The sequence below is a fragment of the Poecilia latipinna genome, unplaced genomic scaffold (genome assembly GCF_001443285.1).
Source record: "Poecilia latipinna isolate Pla-1442-1.1 unplaced genomic scaffold, P_latipinna-1.0 Scaffold338, whole genome shotgun sequence".
In the NCBI taxonomy this organism is placed as follows: domain Eukaryota; kingdom Metazoa; phylum Chordata; class Actinopteri; order Cyprinodontiformes; family Poeciliidae; genus Poecilia; species Poecilia latipinna.
The window spans coordinates 82,054-103,038 of NW_015112954.1; the positions used below are offsets into that span (position 1 = coordinate 82,054).

General features: G+C 40.3%; 2 long non-coding RNA genes across 2 annotated transcripts in view; one reads left to right on the forward strand and one right to left on the reverse strand.

Moving 5' to 3' along the window:
• Positions 1–5,678, forward strand: part of LOC106949348 (uncharacterized) — a 55,292-nt gene extending 49,614 nt beyond the window's left edge. Inside the window, exon 3 of the long non-coding RNA XR_001425359.1 lies at positions 5,384–5,678. This is a non-coding gene — a long non-coding RNA (uncharacterized LOC106949348). The remainder of the gene's footprint in view (positions 1–5,383) is intronic.
• Positions 5,679–5,683: 5 nt separating this feature from the next.
• On the reverse strand, positions 5,684–19,865 carry LOC106949347 (uncharacterized). The gene is made up of 3 exons (XR_001425358.1): positions 19,691–19,865; positions 9,285–9,370; positions 5,684–6,129 (listed from the first exon to the last, which is right to left on the reverse strand). It is a non-coding gene; the product is annotated as an uncharacterized LOC106949347 (long non-coding RNA).
• Positions 19,866–20,985: the final 1,120 nt, after the last annotated feature.

Sequence of the window (20,985 nt, forward strand, 5' to 3'; positions counted from 1 at the left end):
AGAACCCTGCTGCTGGTCCAGAACCCTGCTGCTGGTCCAGAACCCTGCTGCTGGTCCAGAACCCTGCTGCTCCAGAACCCTGCTACTGGTCCAGAACCCTGCTACTGGTCCAGAACCCTGCTACTGGTCCAGAACCCTGCTACTGGTCCAGAACCCTGCTGGTCCAGAACCCTGCTGGTCCAGAACCCTACTGCTGGTCCAGAACCCTGCTGGTCCAGAATGCTGCTGCTGGAGTTCTGACTAGAACCAGGAGGACAGAAACACCACCCGGTTCTACGCCGCCTGGTTCTGCAGTCCTTCACTGAGAGAATGAAAAGCTGTTGGTAGTTTATAAACCACTGAACGGTTAAAGATCTGCTGCTGTTGTATTAACCTAAAACAAACTTACAGAAAACTGCAAAACAGCAGAAACACTGAGTTCCTGTAAATCATGTGTAAAACCTGTTCAGATTCGCTTTTGGTTAATAATAACTGGAACTTTGATTCTGGCAGCTTCATGTTGTCTCCTGTTAGCTGCAGCGTGTAGTTTTCCTGCTTTAGGCTTGAATAGTTTCAAAACCTGGTAAATTTGGATATTTCCATCCCAAGAGGATCCTCTGTGCTTATTCCTTTTTCTAAATGATATTCTTATGAAATCTGAAGACATGGATATGCATTCTGAAACCCTTCTGATGAGCGACAGAGCTTAAATATTCATCGCCTGCTCCACAGACTGACAGGTTTGAGATTTAGACATTTATTGTTCGAGGAGATTTCCATAATCGTAGTGATGAATGTGATGATGCTCTGGGTTCCTCTGGATGGCGGTGCAGTTTTCCCCACGCAGGGAAAGTTATGGATGTGGGACAGTGGAGGTTGCGGACATTAATCTCAGTGTGCGATGCTCGCTGCTTGTTCCTGTGCCAGACGGACCATTTCGCCGGACTTTGCGTCAACTTTGGCCACGTGTCAAGACTTCCCTCCATCTTTAAATTCACTCCTGGAAATGGATTACTCTGCCCTCCTCCACACCGGGAAGAAGAGCTGGGATTTATGACAGCGGCTCTGTGGGAAAGCAGACATGTTCTCTGCTCTCTCCTCAGGGACGCGGATTTGTAAGAAGACTGAACTGAGCCTCCAAATCCCAGACAGCGAGGTCCGCCGGGGAACAAGAAAACACTCCGCAATCTGCTTCCAGTCAACTGGGAGGATTCCAGATGCTAATAATTAATCACTTCACTTTCTGGAGTCTGTCTGACCTTTACAAACAACTGAAACTGGTCTTTGGAAAAGTGATTAATTATCCCAAAAGGAGATTAGCCGACATCCTTCACTGGATCTAAACCAGGACCAAAGTACAAACAAGGAAGTTCAACACTGTTAAAGTCTCAGATTGTGGATTTATTCTTCCCTTCTGGAGCATTTCATAATATTCCTGATTTCACTGGAGCCTGGACTTTCTGGGTTCATTCCCACCAGCCCTGTTCAGTCGCTTCAATCCAACTCCAGAAAGTTTAATTCGGTTGGAGAGGCGTGAATCTGTAATCGACCAAACTATCGAGCGCTGGTCCGCCACAAACCTCGGTCTGGGTTTGGATGTATGTGAACACCAAGCAGACCAGAAACTGCTCATACAACAGGAAGTGGACTACAGTGTCGGGCATTCTGGGTAAATACAACCAAAACAAACGTGCTAGCCTAGCGCTAGAAGGAGAAATGAGAAATCCTCCAACCGCTAAAATCTGATGCCACTCCATTTTGTTTCCATTTTGTGAAGGAGGAAGTTGCGCTCAGTGTTTTCTTCAGACGTCTTTGTTGTTTCCTTCGGTGGTTGTTGGTGCAGCGCCCCCACAGGCCAGGAGGGGAACAGGTTGGTTTGACTCAGAGCAGAGAGAAAGAGAACTGAAACAAATAATGAAGTTTATCTGGACTATCAGGTGTGAAAACATCGTAAATCTCGTCCTTCCTAGGATTATGGTTTATGAGACACGGCTTCCTGTCCAGCATTACAGTGACAGGAAAGAGCATTATGTGGAAACATAGAACCCAGTTAGCATCAGGCTAGCATCAACTAAACACCGGCGCCTGCCTGAGCGACATGTCCAGAGTTTCCATCATGAAGGAGGAAATGTGCAGCATGACTGTGAAATGAAGAGCAGCAGCCGGGGTCTGGACACGGGCGAGCGGGTCTGGACATGGCCTTGCCGGGGTCTGGACACGGCCCAGCCGGGGTCTGGACACGGCCCAGCCTGGGTCTGGACACGGCCCAGCCGGGGTCTGGACACGGGCCAGCCGGGGTCTGGACACGGGCCAGCCGGGTCTGGACATGGCCAGCCGTCCTCTGGCTAAAGCGTCTCTTCACGTCCCAGGAGACGCGGCTGATGCAATCCTCCGGTCTGCAGCGTATCGCTGTTTTCGACATGTGTTCCTGAGCGCTGTGGGTCTGTTGGGAGGCATTTGAGGAGGTTCTGTCTGTGTGTTTGATTATTGAGTGACGGGAGGCTCATGAGAGACGCGGCCCGCTCTCGGCTGGCGCCGCAGGGCTTGAGGTCGACGGGATTAGCATTTTAAAACCTCTGATCTGCGGCAGGAGGGAGGCGGTGCAAGAAACGGGATCTTTCTCGTCTCTGAACTGTGAACAGGGAGGAGAACTTCACCTGTCTCATCCAACAGAGGAACATCTGCCTCTAACCCCGACCTGAGCAGATCTGAGTGTTTTCAGGAGGATGAAAACGGTTCAGACACGTTTGGGTTCCTCTAATTACACCTTCAGTTTGTGTAAACAGCAGAAAGTGATCTCCATTTCCACCTGACTCAACATTTTCTGAGCTGAAATAAAGGAAAGTAGCCCACATCTGGGTGCCAACAGAGCCTCTTATGACGCTTTGAGTCTCCCTGTCAAAATTAACAGCAATAATTTGGTTTATTTAGCCTGAGACACAAAAGTGGGGACATTTTTCAAAGTCATATTTTCATTTTCTAATCAATCCTTTTTTAATAATACAGTGTAAACTAAATATTAAGTTAGCAAACTTAATATTTAGCTTTCAAACTAAATATTTAGCGCCAAACTATTTTAGTCAGAGAAATATTTAAGTTATTTATAAATATTCCCAAACTTAATATGTCATCAGTTTTTAAACTAAATATTTAGCTTAATGCTAACTAAATATTTAGTTCTAATCTGAATATTTAGCTGGTAAACTAAATATTTAGCTTGCTAATTAAATATTCAGTTTGAAACTGTGACATGGTGAAAATATGATGAAATCAACCCAGCAGGTGGAGAACCCTGAGAAAACAAAGATTCAAATGTTTTAAAGAGACAGTGCAGCGATTCCAGCCCCGTGTAGGGCTTTGTCTCATGACTAAATGCATAAAGGTGAAGCTAACTGGATAAACAGCTTGTAAACCATCTGAATATCTAAATGCAGTAATTTTTCAACATTTTGTCTGAGATGAAGAAAGAAAAGAAGCGGTTCTCCTCCAGTTACGCTGCGGTGAAATAAAAACTTGTTTGTGAGGCCAGACGCTTTGATTGTCTCAGTGTGAAGCGATTCAAACCTGGCAGATTATTCTCTTTATTCTGCCAAACTAACACCCAGCAGCTCACATCCAGAACCGGCTCGGAGGTGGAGAACGGACCCAGATGAGATCAGATGCAGTAAACGATGGAGGCAGGCTCACAATTTAAAGTTTCACATTCATGTTAGAGCTGCATTTCTCTGAAAACCTAAAATCAAGCAAATAAAGTAGGCCACATTTTTATTATTTGATTTTTTTCTAAATTGATATTTATTTATCGATCCAAAACTTCAGGTTTTCATTCAGGAACTGAGGCTCCTGGTTGTTGTGTGTTTTACTGATGCAGCTCATGTTTATATTACCGCCGTGTTAAACATTCCCTCCATCTGCTTATGAAGCCGTTCTCATCTCCACACACACTGCGCCACAAATCCCCAGAAATGAGTCGTAATCTGGGAGATCTGCGGCGGATTTAACACTTTCTGTTTGACTCGGTTCATCCAGGATCTGCATTTAAATCCGGTTTCACTCAGAAACCGTCTCCCCTCGTTATCAGATCAGCCATTGTTTCACATCCATCAGTGTTTCAGCTTCAGGTTTAACATAGACGTCGCTTCTCATCTCTGCAGAGCATGATGGGAGAAGATGATGGGATCTCCTCTGATCCTGAAGTGCTGTCATGTTGGCTCCTGTCAAGCTTTGTTCTTTCTGCAGTCAGAACAGCAAAAACAAAAAAAATCCCTCCAGCTACATGACGTGTTGACGGTCCTGGGCGTCTTTGTTTGGATTCATGGATCAGCTGCTTTAAGCCCTGAACCTACAGACTGACAGTTTCTGCTCTCAAACCGTCACTCAGCCTCTGGAAGTCGATCTCCCTCAAGATCCAAGAGGGAGAAACTGGAGATTTGATTCATCTTCTCCTCAAATAATCACCTTGATGGCTGAATCCTGGACACAGTTGGTTGATTCTGAACCGTTTGTGTCCAGCATAAGTGTGGTCTGCGTGTCATGGATCTTCCTCTGTCATTTTCTTTAAATAAAAAGAGAAACAATTTTCTTTTTTCATTTAACCTGTAAACTGTTCTGAATTTGTGAGCTTCAGAGTTTCAGGCTCTGCTTTCGTCAAAATCAGGTCTAAAATGAAGATTAAAATGTTCACGTTCACATCTCGCCTGATTTATCTCCCACCGACTGCGCAGCAGACAGGTAGCTCCTGTCTTACAGGAGGAACGTCACAAAACCAACTCTTCTTAATTGTGAGAGTGTTTTCACCCCCCACAGTTTGGTAGACTAGGTCTGGTTAGCGACCAAAGTTGTAACATTTGTTACATTTTGAGCTGCTGTGGTCAAACGAACCAAACTAGTTCAAAAACCTGTTCCCCTCCTGGCCTGTGGGGGCGCTTCACCAAGAACCACTGAAGGAAGTGACACGAAAACCTCTGAAAAAAAAAAACTGATCTCAACCTCCTTCTTCTTAAACAAAAATGGAGGCGTCAGATTTTGGCGGTTGGAAGATTTATCTTTTGCTTTTGGCTAAAGACCAGGAGCTTCTCCTGCTAGCGCTAGGCTAGCATGTTTTTTTGGCTGTATTTACCCAGAATGCTCTGCGCTGTATTGCACTTCCTGCTTTCAGAGTGGTCTCTGATCCGCTTGGCGTTCACATATCCATCCAAACCGAACCAGAGTTCACTTTTATTATCCATGTTAGAGTTCGATCTCCACAAACGAACCAAAGTTTCTAGACAGATGAACTGGATTAAAGTAAACTAAACAGGGCTGGTGTGAATTATTTTTTACTTTTTTTCTACTTTCATCTGTGTTGTTTTTATTAATATTTATGTGACTTACATGCAGAGCCTCCTTTGCTTTCACACTGCAGAGAAATGTCAGAGTGGTTTCGCAGCGCGGCTCCTCACGGCGGTGACAGGCCGACATTTGGCTCCTCATCTACGGCTCCTTATCTCGTCTTACAGCAGGTCGGCCCCACTCTGCGATCCTGTCGCCGTTATCAGGTGCCAGTCGGACTGGATGAACATGCGTGAAGAAGGAGAATATGCAGAACCAGCCTCTGCTGAGAAGGAAAGTAAAATATGCACCCATTCAGAAAACTGATCACCCGTCTGGTTAAGGATCAGAAAACCTTCACTGGGAAAATAAAAGCTCTGCTTCATGAATCTCATGAGCTTTTGTTGTTTTATTAGCAGCCAGATGCTATTAAACTTTATTCCACTTGAGGCCAGAACCAGATGTTTGAGTAAATGACCATCAGCTGGTTTCTCTACTGCAGCTCATAACAAATATGAAACCATTTGGTCCCAGCAGTGATGTGATGAGAATAAATTTAAAAAATTACTTTCATTTCTTTTGTTTAACTGCACTGGATTGGAGTGACAACCTTTTCTGTGCAGGGTACCATTCGCTGCGTCTCCTAGATTTCTCATTAACGTCTTCTGGCTTTTCTTGATAAACTTTAAGAGTTCAAACTCCAGTTTGTTTACCCAGAAAGCCCGGTTCGTTTGGGGAGGCGTGAATAATCGACTTCTGGTGCGGACCAAAAAAACGAGCTCTGGTCCAAAACAGCTGAAAAAACGTTTTCCTCCCGTCTGAAGCTCCTCTGGACTTCATCTGAGGACGAAACAGTGAAAAGATTAAATCCAACTGAACCAATCGATATTCAATCATCAATCTCACTTACAGATTCTCATGGAGTTGGGAAAAATAAACTCTTTAATTCAAAATGTGCATCATGTCGTGTTGGTTTAAAACTTGCTTAAACGATAAAAATCCTTCTATCAGACATTTTAACATGAAATGCAACTTTCTGCACGTCAACAGTTTTTATGCTGTTAATAATGACAAATATGTTCTAATTTATTAAGTAAATGTTAAACGGAGATCATTCACAGTTTGGTGCCAACATTAAAGTAACCGGGAAGCTGAGGAGTTCAACCTGGGAGAGTCGCAGCAGGAAACGCTCCAAGCTCCGCCCCCTCCTGAGTCACCGCTGTTGCTAAGCAACGGATCAAACACTTTACATCCAATCGGTTGCATGCTGTGTGATGAACAGTTTCAGGATGTTAAAACAGATTGTGTTGCATCTGTTTCTTCTTTTTGTGGAATATAAACATATTTTGAGCGTTTCTGCCGCGACGCCATCTTGGATATTTTCTAGAGAAAATCCGGAGCGTGAACAGTTAGTCATGATATCGAGTTTCCTGGACGATAAATTCTCCCAGAAGTTATTGAGATAAATGATAATATTGTTGATTTGAAATCATTTTCATGTGATATAACAGTAATGGCATAAAAATGCAGAAAAATGTTCTCTTTAAATTCCAATGAACATTTAACACTGGATATTTTAAATATTCAAAATAAATAAAACAACAAACAAAATGAACTCAGATTTGAACTCTGTGACTCTGTGAAGTTCTGGTGATGCTTTCAAAAGTTTAAATCGACCAATCAGACGCCAGCCTCATGCAGTCAGTGAGTCCGTCAGCGGGACGTTTCTGTCACACCACAGGTTAATCATCCCACAAAGAAATGAAATGTTGAGTGAATCTACAGCAAAGAGATTCATCTCTGCTGCTTGACCTCTGACCTGACAGGAAAACTGTGTGCAGGTGTTTCTGTTTCCTCTGAAGCAGCAGGAGCAGCTGCAGCAGCATTTAGCACAGCTGAGAGAATAAACTCAACGTTTCTCGAGCTGTCAGTCAAAACGCCTCTTTCCTGACTCATCAGATGTTATTCAGCTGAATTTGCTTCGATGAGAGCTGGCAGAAACGGCAGAACATCCTCGTTGGTTGTTTTTCCTTGTGAAGACGTGCGAACCTTTGATCAATGTAAGAAATTACAGAAGCAACTCGCTGCTGATCTACTCTTTGGGAGCGTAGAGGGAGTCGGATGATTAATTAGTCCGGGCCGCCTAATTACCCACGCTGCTCTGCAGACTCGCTGGTGCATGACTCGTCCTGTTTGGTGTTTTTACGCCGTCGATATCGAAATGCAGGAAACAGTGTAGCATTAACTACTCATTAAAGGCACTTTAATGACAACAAATTGGAGGCTAAAGAAATGTCAGATTAGCGTACTGCAGGCGGCTGCGAGCTTCCAGCTCTGCAGAACGTTTTCACGGCTTTCACACACGCAGACCTGAAGTTTTCAGGTATTTAAAAGTCAACCAATCATTACTAAGGACGTACACACTGTCGTCCACTTTCACATTTCACTTATTAACTTATATACATTTACTACTTAGGACATTATTTATGAAAGCTCAGACTTCAGATCAACCTTTCCTTACTGACTAAAACGTTAAAGCGCCTAAAGGAAACGGTCCAACACGNATCANAAATGAGTTCTGGCTGGTCCAGAATGAGGCAGAGATGCTCTCTGAGTGGCAAATGGACTCATTCATACTCAGATCGGTTGGAAACTGCAGACAAAGTCCAACTGCAGGACGACTCAGAGACCCACTGAGCGGAGGTACCATCAGAACTGAGCAGTGACGTAGAGGAACCTGGACGTCAGTCCAACAAACCAAAACCACGATTTAAAATCTAACAGTACATAACGCAGACTGTATGTTCTTAAAATAAAGATGGCTTTCTGGATCTTTCTCAGAACCTTTCTAGAACTTATCAGCAGTCTTTGGAAATGAAGGTTCTTGGAAAGGATCAGTAAAGTATTCCTCTAGTTCTGTTAAAACCCCGGTCAGTAACCTAATGGACCCTGAAAAGAAAGATCCACAAATCACCGGATAAGTTCAAAGACCGTACTTTAGTAACTTTTTTTGGAACAAAAGTACTTTTTACTTTTACTAGAGTAAAGCGATGTTGAGGTAGTTTTACTTTGATGCAGTTTTTGGGACTCCGCCCCTCTGGGCCGATCTGATGTCGTTTCCCACACAACTGGTGTCGGCTGCAGTGATCAGCAGCTGCTGTGCATAAAATAAACGAGGTTTAAGACGGAAGAGGAGGAATTTAAAATGAGAAGAAATGAGCTGTGTTGAAAGTATTCGCCCACGTTGAGAGGATGTTCGTCCTAATGAGTTTGTTTTGCATCTGGTGTGGAGCGGGTCATCCTGCCCTGCCCACCAGGAGCAGCAGAACAAAGTTCAGACCCGTTCACCAGCGGCCCGGTTCTGTGTGGGAGGAGGAACCGGCCAGCTGGGAGGAAAGTTTCAGATCCTCCACGCAGACGCATGAAAACCAAATCACTTCTATCGATAAACTTTATTCTGCAACAAGTGAAAGGGAACTGCATAAACGTCTTCAGTCCATCAGTTTTACAGTTTAGAGACGAGAAAAGGCAAATATAGAAACTGAATCAGAACCAGGAAATATGAATTATTGTCAAATTTGTCAAATTTTCTACTTAACTTTATATTTTGGCCCTTCAGATGATGTAGATTTTAAATACTAAATAATTGATCATTTGACCAGTCAGTCAGTACTTGAGTAGCTTTTCTACCAAACACTTTTTACCTTTACTTGGCTAAATGTTTGGCACTCTGCCCTCCTCTCCTTGCTGGCAATAACCCGAATTCATGGCAACAACAAAAAAACAAACTGGCAAATGCTCATTTAGTCCAATTCAATTAAGTGTTCAGGAAATCCAATTACAGTTTGTCAGCACTAATCTGGTGGCTGGCATTCTTCATAGTGTTGTTTGCCAGCGAATTATCGCTCCTTTCCAAGCTTTGACTCCCATTAAACCCTTGTTGATGCTGCACATTCAAGAGGCCACAGGCGCTAATTCAATTAGACAAATCCAACCTCTGGAGCGCGCCGCGCTGGAGGCTGGGGCCGGCCGCCGGATGGAGAGGTTCTGGTGACTCCTTTCACCTCCTCAGCTGTCATTCCTGCAGAAACATGAAAGCATAATTAATGTTTTCTGGGGTCTGAATCCACTAATATATACAAGGGCGCAGCGAAGAGCTGCGCGGCTGAAGCATCAGAGGAGAGCGGCGGCTGAACGCGAGCTTTAAGAGGTTACTGGGATTAATGACAAACATGTTTACTGCTGCTGTTACAGTACAGAGAATTACTAGCAATATAGTTCACAATGAAACAGTTACAGACCAAGAAGTAGATTAATAACAAACATTTTAAGGTAAATAAGATTTAATAAAGCTCATAGGAGAAATATGAACCAGTTTAAAAACTGTTCAAATTGGAGCTTATTGGGAATTATGTTGTGTAGCATCAGTATTTTAAATACCAGAACTGCTTTTGTTGATATTAAAAATGTATAAATGACATCATTTAATGTGGGAATAATTTAAGATTTAAATGTTTGTAGGTTGGTGAGAGGAGCAGGAAATCAGAGCTTACATTTCCAACCTGCTTCTTTTCAAACTAATTATGTAAAACTGCATGATTACTTGTTTTGTTTTTTATTGTTTGTTCAAACTAAATAAAAGATTTAAATACGATGAAGTATTACAGCCACACTATCAATCAATCAATCAAATTTAATTTGTATAGCACATTTCAGCAGCAAGGCATTTCAAGGTGCTTTACATAATTAAAGAAAAAATAAAAACAGCATGTGACATTGAATAAACAGTAAGAAAGAGAAAGAGATTTTGAAAAAAAGATTAAAAGATTTTTAAAAAAGATAAAAACATACTTTTGTTACGGTATTTAAGCGCCTGTCGTCGCCGGACTCCGCCGTCCGTTTAACACGGGTCTTATCCAGGCCCCGTCGCCTGACAGGACGGAATTTAAAGATTTTTAGTCAAAACGCCAACAAGATTCTTAAACCTCAGAGTTTTAGTCAAAACGTCATTACGCCACACTAAGAAGAGAAATAATAATATGTCTTTACTCTTGTCTTATTTCAACTTTATTCTTATAATATTATGTCTTTATTCTCATACTTCTCATGTGACGTAACTGGCAGCCATCTTGGTAGGCAGTTGCTATGGAGTTGCTATGGCAACAATAAACAAGCTACAAACTTAGAACTAGCTCTGACCTCATTCTTGCCCAACTTATAAACAATATAAACTCCTCACAACTATTACTGGATCACAACTTCTCAGTACTCTACCTGTAATACTAGGATAAATATCAGATATTTATTGTTGTACTTACTGCCAAACTAGCAAAATTAGCTTAGCTAATGTAGCTTTTATCAGCTAGCCAGACACCAGAACCTTGTTGTTCACCTGAAAAGTTTGTTCGTCCTTTACAATCCGTTGAAACATTAATGTAATCGTCCACAGAGTTCAGGCCTGAAGCTCCTCCATGGTAACTAATGATGTCATAGACGAGATCAGCAGCAGTTTCTCCACATCGTCTGACATGTTTCCATTCTCCGTCTCATACGGGTCAGTCCCGCCTGCAGCCATTTTGTTCATGTATGTTTCTTTGCACATTGGTCAGAAGTGTTGATATATTTTCTTGGCTGTTTATTGCACGTGTGTTTGCCTATCAAGATGGCGCGGATCATTTCCAGTTTAGTGAACGATGTATTTGAGTTACATTCACATTTATAGACTTATAGATAGATGTTTGCTTCATGTGCTTCACCTCTTGATTGTTCTTAGAAAGTTTTCCATAAATATCTTTTGGTTTTATAGATTTTTACCCCAAATCTACAATTTGGTGCTGCTAACCTCACTGCAACAAGCTACTGCCCCCTGCTGTCCAACCTTTCACCTTTTTACTTTTGCTAAGTAGCTCCCGCTTTGCGTAGATGTTATATTTATTTGGCATTTTAAAACTTTGAATTGACTTGACAGCTGAACAGAAACAGAGCTGCTAAGGGCGTATTTTAATTTGCTCCATCGCAGCGTGTGTGGGCGGCGCCGCGCAGCTGCAGGGTCGGACGGATCCTTTGTTTGTCTCACATCTCCTGTTGACAGCAGCGGGGGAGCCTGGTGGGAGAGAGGCCACAGCAAAACTAATTCCCTGTAAAATTAGAGGTTTCTGCTGCCTGAAAATTGTTCAAAAACACAGACTGGTTGTGAAGCTCCGGGGCTGAGAGACAACAACAAGAGCACCTGGTTGTTGTGTTATTTCCCCCATTTTGGGGCGAATGAGTCGCCGCTCCCATCTGACCGACAGGAAGCTGACGAAGCGCTCCGCAGGGAGTCGGCCGGCCCTCCACAGAGGAAATAAATGCTAATCATCTTTCATTTGAGCCTGGTCTGTCTGTGTGGAAGAGGCTGTGTTGTCAGGATGTTTCCTGAATGAGAATGTAGAAATATGGGCTGTTGTAATCATCAACACAATTTCCCGCCACAACCTTGATGGTGAAGGACCTGTGAAGATCACCTCTGCCCTCCTTTGATGTTTCTTTCATTTGCTTCCTCCTGAAGAGCAAAAACTCCAAGAAAAACAGAGAGAAAACATGTTTAATTTACTGTCCTGTGTATCTACCGAACTTTAAGAAACTACTTCCCCACATTCTGTTTTGCTTTTATGGTAACAATTAAATATTTCATATCAAGGACAGTTTTAGATAAACTAAATAAATATATTAATCATCCTTCAGAGTTCTGAATGAAGGCAGCTGGATTTGTCGTTTGGTTCAGTTTGAATGCATATGTGAACGCCAAGCAGACCAGAGACCGCTCCAAAAGCAGGAAGTGGACTACAGCGCAGGGCATTCTGGGTAAAAACAACCAAAACAAACATGCTAGCCTAGCACTAGCGGGAGAAATGGCTTGTGGTGGTTAGCTAAAGACTAAAGAGAAATCCTCCAACTACTAAAATCTGACTCTGCTCCATTTTTGCTTACATTTTGTGTCTTCAGATAATTTTGTGTCATTTTCTTTAGTGGTTCTTGGTGCAGCGCCGCCACAGGCGAGAAAGGGTTAAATCAAACTAAACTGGTGTCTCATTAAATGAGAAATTAAATATAAATCGCATGTGAATTAGTTTGATTGAATTATATCCATAATATAATTCAGCCATGGTGCCAACGCTCATCATCTATCAGCCAATCAGAGGAGACGTCTTATTCAGGCGTTGGAGCGAGAAGCCCCGCCTACTTGGAAGTGGCTATGTATGCGACGTTTTGGGGAAATTATAGTCGGCCATTTTATAGAGGAGCGATGGATTCAACACGTTGGAAGGACTCACAGCTTTTTATGATCTGATGTTAGTGATGCTGTGGAGGAGCCAGAGCTACATTGTCCAAAAGAACTAAACAAACTGTCATCCTCACACCACTTCCTGTTGTCTTCTTTGCTTTTGAATGTGGTAATACGACTGAAAAAATCTCCCCATCCCAGCGCAAAAAACTTTTTATCCAAGAACAGGAGTTAAAATTGGCATCTTTGCATTAAGCAAATTTATTTCCCTAATTCCAAGTTTTATAATTCTATGATTAATACAAACACAGATAGTGCTGGACGAGAAGCCAGGAGTTCTCTTCCAACATCAGTGTCTGACCTCATGAATGCATTTCTGGGGAAATGGTCCAAAATCCCCATAAACACATCAAAACTGAATAGCTGAATGTGGTTTAGCTGCAGATGGTGGCTGGACGTCATATTATGGGATATCAGCTCTAGAATAAGATGAGCTGATTGAGTTCCTCTGTGTATCAGGAAATGAGCCAATCGTTTTGGGTTAGTCTGTTGCTATAGCAACAGAGTGTAGAAAACATACCTCATTGTTTTAATTAAGCAAAACTTATTTGTTAACACTTGACGTTTCATTTAGCTGTTTTTAAACTAATTCTGTTTTTTTCATGTTATTTTTATTCATATCTGAAGCCAATCTGATTAACATTAATCACCACGGCTGTTGTTTTTAATGAATTATCAAAACTTTTCTTTTTAAGTTTGAAGCTATTCCTAAATGGATGGTTTACGTATTTGTGTGTTTGCCAAAATCCTTTTAAACCCACAACTTGTTTTATAAGAAACCAACCTGAGCTGGATGCAGCCCTGCATAAATAAAGCAACTGCGGCGGCCCAGAGCATTAAAACGATCAATATTTTTATCATTTATGACAAGAATCAATAGTTCTGTCCCAGCGCTTCTCTCCTGAATATTATTTCCAGTTACTCTCTTTCTTTTGTGGACCAAATGAGGCTTCCCCGAGGTATCGGTGTGAGAGGAAGCGCCGATAGGTCGATGGGAATCGATCGGCCTCATTATTCCTCTCCATTGAACGCGCACCTCGGCCATTAACGGCTAAATAAAAACCAAACGCTCAGAGTCTCCAACTTCAGGACGCTCCGCCCTGCCTTCCGTCTCTTTTGTTGTTCAAAAGCAGCAGAGCGTCATCGACTTTTTGTTTAAGTGGAGGTCCTCCTGTTTGGGCGCTGTGTGAATTACCGGGTGTTTTAGTCCCGGCAGAGACGCTGAGCTGAAAGAGGAGGGCCGGCCGGTCGATGGCGCCCGGAGGCCGAACACTGACAGGGAGGGACACTGCGGACAGGAAGTAAACAAGGAGGAGTGCGTTTCTGCCAAAAACATCTGAGATTTTCAGATCTCAAAATTTGAGTGTTTTTGTTTGTTTGTTTGTTTGTTGTTGTTGTTTTTTTTTTTAGCAAATTCTTGACTTTGCAAAATTTCTGAGCTCAAAAATAGTGAGAACAGAAACTCAGTAATTTTGAGATCAAATTTTCTCATTTTGAAATGCAAAAATGTCCAATTGTTTTGTAGACGATTACTGAGATTAATATTTAAAAAAAAATCTGATATTTTTCAAGCAAATTTTCAAAGTCAAAAATTTCCAAGTTTTTTCTAAAAAATGTATGAAGTTTGTCTCTAAATTTCTGATTTTTTTCTTGTAAATTTACAATTGTTCAACTTAAGAAATTTTTACAATTTTCTAGAAAATTTCAGAGTTTATTCGAGCAACTTTTCAAGCTCAGAAATGTCCAGGATTTTTTTATTTTTTTTTAAAATCTGAAATTAATCTCTAAACTTTTTGTTTTATCTAACAAATTTTTGACTTTTCAAGCTCAGAAATATCTAAATGTGTAGTTTTCCCTTTGAATTATTTTGTTAAAACCTAGGACAGGATTTGAACAAAGTCGACAGGCGTCTACAAAATATTTTGATGTCATGTTGACAGACTGAAACAATAGGGAAAACAAAACAAATCTGCGTGCATTGTTTTCTACATAAAGTGAAAAAATGATCATTTGAGAGCAAATCAAAACAAGATATTTTTTGTGGTAGAGCTGAGAAACAATGATACAAAACCAAAATAAACATCAGGAAGGAATCTGAAACTAAAGCATAAATTTTCCCACACGATGAAGCTGCTGCCCCCGTGACCCGATCCCGGATAAGCAGAAGAAAATGGATGGATGGATGGATGGACGGACGGACGGACGGACGGATGGATAGTATTGGATCAATCTGCCCACTTCTGCAATCCGAGTCAATAAGAAGTCAATAAAATGTTGATATATGTTTAACTTGGAGGAATTATCTTTATTTTATGATGAATGCATGTTTCTGCAACAGAAACAAGAGAAGCTCCACGTCACCGCAGGGCTCAATGTATGGGCTTCTGTATTTCTGCTGCAGAGTTTGCATCATTTTTGCAGTGAGATAAAGCTGACAGCTGTAATATGTGACAAATTCTCCACTATTCCTGCAGTGCTATGTGTGCAGCAAGATAAGAAGTTTAATTTGAGATAAATCTGAGCAGCACAAAGCCACTTTAAGGTGTGGGGAGTCGGATAAACACATCTGAAGATGGGGAAGGTGGCGATAAGCTTGACGTGTTGCGTCGTGATCTGGCTGGAAAAGTAGGAGATGATAAGAAACATGAAAGGAGAGTGACTCCAGGGCAGATTCCTCGACAGGAAGCGTGTCACCGGCGGAGATACTGAACATCCCCAGCGATGGAGAAGCTTTCCTGCTGGGCTCCAGGTGACAAACGAACAAATAAAACCCTGAAGAAAGCGACATTAAATAACTTACCAGCAAGAAAACAAAACACAAGATGTTTTCTTCAACAAATTCATGAGCTTTACTGCTGTTGTTCCAACTCAGAAAACAGATTAGCACTTCCTGTTTGCAGCTGGACGAATAAACTGAATAAATAATTATTAGTCTTTTATTCACCTTTTCTTTTGATGCATAAATATAGAAAAATCTAAAATATTTCAATCTATTTATGCTGATTTAAGTTGTGTTTTCATTGTGATATTGCGCAGAACGCAATATCACAACTGCAGTGTTCCAATTAAATAAGAAACGCAATTAAAATTACAAGTTTGTTCACGCAATAAGTTATTAAAAGTCATGCACTGCCATTTCCTGTCGTCTTCTTTGTCATCTCCACCAGTAGCAAAATCCAGTAGACAAATTTTGTTCTACAGTGTTTCGTTGTTAGAATAAGAATAAATATTCTATTGTATTCTTCAGGGGGGAAAAAGGTATTAGCTAACTTATTTATTTCATTTTTGTCATGATTTATGTTGACTGAAGGCGAGCCAGATGCAGAAAGGCTGTGGCAGGAAATGGATCTGAAGAAATAATAAAATAAAATAAAATAAAAATTTACTGAAAAGAACAAGGGAGCACAGGGAGCCAGAGGAGAACAAACAACAGAAATCCAGGAAAACTAGACAGTGGGAGATCACAGAGGAACCACCAAGACGTGACGGAGAATGTTTTGTTTTCATACTGGTGATCATTACAACACGGATCAGACGACTGATTAGATTGCTAATTAGAAACAGGTTGCAGGTGTGAGGAGGGAGAGAAAGTGGCACAGGGGCGAGGGAGAGCACACAGTAAATGAATCTAACACTAAAATATGACAGATATAAGGAACATAATAAAACTAGACACAACAAATAAACATAAACTGGAATCTCTAAGAAAGACCAAACTAAAGCAGGAACAAGAAAGAGACTAAAGAACAAAATAATAATGAAACTAAAATCAATAAACAAAACCCCGGAACAACCCAAGAGCCCAACAGTTTGAGATTTGTTCTTATTTTATAAACACCTGGTCAATAAATAGCGGCTAAAAGTGCATCAAAAGACGGATTTTAGATCCTGTTTGATTTGTTTGGTCTGATCGTGCTGCAGCCCAAGATTAAAAATCAGAGAAAACATGAGGCGAATCGAGTTAAATGGAGTGTTTTTCTTAAAGCGGTCGGCTCCTTCACCATGAGTGGCATCCAGTTACGGACAGCAGCCTGATTGGTGCTGCAGGCGGGGGGCCTGGCGTCCAGGCGGACAGCCGCTAAGTGATGGAGCTGTAACCTGCCAGGGTGGGGAAGCCTTTAAACTTTTACAGAATTGCTTTCTCTGCTGCCGCACAACAAGCTGTGATAAATGAGAGCTGAGCGGGGCGTCGGCGGTTGGAGCTTAAATGGAGAAGTTTGACTTGTTTTGGTTCTCAGACGCTGAAGAATCAGGACTGAAAGCTAAACTTTTCATTCTCTAACTTTGTGAATCCCACTTTTCATCAGTTATTTCCATCTAAAAGTGTTTGAGCCGTTTCTGCTGAGCCGCAGAACGTGGGCGAGAGGCCGCTGACCCGCCGACAACGCTTCGGCTTCCTGTGAATAATCTCCATCTGTTGTTTTTGTTGGTTCCCAGTTCGCAAGCGGCTTCAAGGATTTTCACATAAACACATAAAGTAGAGATGAGACGCTGCTCTGTGGCTGAACGATTAAACCTGCAAACTTTCACCACTGTGAAGCGTTTCTGGTGATAAATGCTTTACTTTGAAACCAACAAAAGCAGAACAGTTTTACTTCACTTCCAAATTAAATCCAATATTATAAAGTACTTAAATTATTGTACAGGTTTGCTGTACAACTATTATTAACTTGTGTCAACTCCCCACCATCTTCAGACTAATTTGGTGTCAATCCTCTGCTACATTTGTGCAACAAAAAACTTAGTTATTGCTGCTTTTCTAAAGATATTATTGAAAGTTTAAAGGTCAACCAGTCCCCCCACTTCACTGTAATCCAACAACATTGGTGCCGACACAATTGACACCCATTTTCAGAAACTAACAACTTTGCTGCACAGAAAATGCAGCATTTTTTATTTGTGCTGCTTTTGCTTTGAAAAATGAAAGTTTAAAGGTCAAAAGGTCAACCAGACTCCCCACTTTAACCAAATCAAACTAAATTGTTGTCTACATCTGTGCAGTTGCATTCATTTTAATGATATTAATAAAAGTTTCCAGAGGTCATGAAAGGTCAACCAGCCCCACCCCAATATTTACAAAATAAAAAAAATTATCAACTGTGCTGGTTTGTGCTGATTATATATATATATATATATATATATATATATATATATATATATATACATATATAATTTTTTTCTTAATTTTATGACTTTGTAATATTATCACTTTATTCTCATATTTATTCAACTTTATTTAACTTTGTAGTCAACTTTATGCCTATTCTTGTAATATCATGACTTATTTAGTTCTTTATTGTTTAATTTGTCTTAGTATGACCCTAATACTGTGTTGTTGTTTGAACCTATTTCCACCTGTTTCCATCATCTTGATATTTATTTATTAGAATTTGTAACTTTGTAAATATAATGAAGCAATTATGATCCGTTACCATCGACCCGACCGAGCCGCTGATAAACCCGAGGCGTCTTCGCTCCTCATTGATATCCTGAGTTTCTGTAACCGTCCTCCGTTCTGACTCACCTCCAAAGCAAATCCATGAAACCTAAAAATATCCTCGTTTCAGGAGAGAAATAATAATAATAAAAAAGAAACGCCTGCAGCCAAATCCACATGTATGTACTTTGGGGGTTCAGCCTGTGTGCTCATTGATCCTCTGAGTGGAGCGGCGCAGCAACGTGGGAGCTGGAATCAATGGAGCGGGAAATTAGCCCTTAATTAAGAAGTATTTGTATTCTAGTCGCCCTTCGCCTCCGGAGGAGACACCTGTGTGCATACCAACCACAACCTGACACAGGAAACTACATGGTTTATGAGGAAATACAGATTAAAACCCGACATTTAGAGAAACTCAAATAAAAATCATGTCTGGATTTATTGGTTTGTAAATGCGTCTGTTTTCAGCTGAAAGTGTATAAAAAAAAACAAAAAACACTTTAATTTCACAAAGAAAACTCTGAAAAGTGTGGTGTGCATTTATATTCAACCTTCCAGAATCAAACTTTTTGCAAAATGTTTTTCTGCAGTTCAGGCTGAAGGATTTTCCAAATCTAAATACTCAACTTTTCACTGATTCTTCTACTCAAAATATTTTTACAACAGATTCTCACTTTGATTCACGTCTAGACTTTGACTGGGCCACTTTAACACATGATTCAGCGTTGCTCTAAACCATTCCACTCCGTCTGCTCTGTCCGCACAGTTTGGACCCAGAATGAAACCACAACCCAGGAAAAGCTAAATAGTTTTTACTGTAACAAGCTTTTAGCAGGTCTGTTAAAGAAATGACTGGCAGGAAAAACAGGAAACATTGTGTAAACAGGAAGTAGTGATTCACCTGGCAGAGGTTGTTTACCTGAAATTCCTTTACAGTGACTCAAACCTTGATGATCTTTAATCTTCTGCAGTATAAGAGAGGATTACTGGGGATTGTTCCACCCGTGGGATCATCGGGAAACCATAGAAAATGACATTTTAAATGCTGGAAACTGTAGAAAAGGACAGTTTATATCCTGGAAACCATAGAAAAGAGATCGGTCATTTCAAGCTGTTACCATCTGAATTCTCTCGCACTGTTTTTACGTTGCACCGATTCCACACATCATTTTAAAACGCAGCTAAAATCTTATTTGTACACACAGGCTTTTAATTTAATTTCATGTTATGTTTGATGTGTTTTTCCTACATGTTTTGTGAAGCACTTTGTGATTTCATCTGTGAGCACGTTCATAAGGTTGATTGACAGCGTTAAGACCCGCCTCTTGGCTCTGATTGGTTGATTTTGGTTCATTTCCTCAGGAATAGTTCAAGGACGAGATAGAGGAGATTGATTTTTTCAGAGATTATCTGTCTCGTATCATACCATCACAATACAGTGAATGTTTTAGCAAATACATAAAGAACATATTTTTTTTATAAAACGTACTGCAGCTTTAATGTGCTAGAAGGTCTGCAGTTTGTCCATCCTGTTCTGAATATCGAAATGAAAACAGAGTGAAGGAGAAAAGGCAGGCAGAATAAAGTGGGGAGGAAGAAGGTGAGAGCACAGCAGGAAGTGATCAGTGTCAGATCTTTACCTCCACTCAGACGCTGAGGTGCAATCAGAAACCAGAGCTGCTTCTCTTCTCACGCCACAGGGGATTCTGGGAAGTCACGCTGAGCGGCAGGGGGAGCTGGAGAGCGAGAGGGAAACGGTCAGAGTGGACGCCTGCGGCCTGGAGACGGAGGGCAGGAGTTTAAGCAGCAGGTCTGGATCTGGTAGTTACTAGTTACATTTACTCAGTTACATTCACTTGAATATCTGTTTTGGAAAAACGTACTTTAAGTTTCTGGATATGGAATATCCAGAAACTTAATCAGAAACAGAATCACTGAAGTTATGAGTAACTTCAGAGAATGAAGAAAAAACACATTTTAAACAAAAAAAAATTGTTTTCAGCAGTTTATGCTGAAGTGAGACCTCTTGTTTATACACCATCTTTGTTGTTCCAATCTTGTTTTCTGTCTGCTGAGGCGCTTGGAGGTCAAGTGAACATAAGGAAAATACCATTCATCACTATATACATATATATAAATATAAAAACATTTAGAAAATGTAAAATTTTTAACTAGAGTCCCAATTAAACGACATTTAACTGAAGTCCTAAAAGGGGTTTTAATGTTTTTTATCTTTTTTAATCTTTTTAAATCTTTTTTAAAATCTCTTTCTCTTTCTTACTGTTTATTCAATGTCACATCCTGTTTTTTTATTATGTAAAGCACTTTGAAATGCCTTGCTGCTGAAATGTGCTATACAAATAAAATTTGATTGATTGATTGATAAAATAAAAAAAATACAATGATGTCGTGAAATTATTAAAGTCGAAATAATAGGATAATAAACTCATAATATGACAATAATAAAGTTGTAAGAGAATAAAGTCAAAAATAATACAAGGATAGTCATAATAATATGGGAATAAAGTCATATTACAATAATAAATACAATATATTATATATTGTATTACAATAATAAAGTTTTAATATTACAACTTTATTCTCTTAAATTTGATTCTTGTAATGACTTTATTCTCTAAATAGCATGTCTTTGTTTTCATATTATTTTGACTGTATTCTTTCAATTTTTTACTTTATTGTCATTTTATTTTATTTCTTGTAAAAAAAAAGGCCATAATATTGCAAGAATAAAGTCAAGATAATATGTCCTTATTCTCATAAAATTTCAACTTTATTCTCTTAATTTTATGATTTTATTCTTGTGTTTGATTTAAATCTTGTCATAGTTTTTTAAATATTTATTTGCATTATTTTGTCTTTGAAATACCAGAATTTGCACCCAGTAAACGGCCAATTTAATATTTTTGTCAGTCAG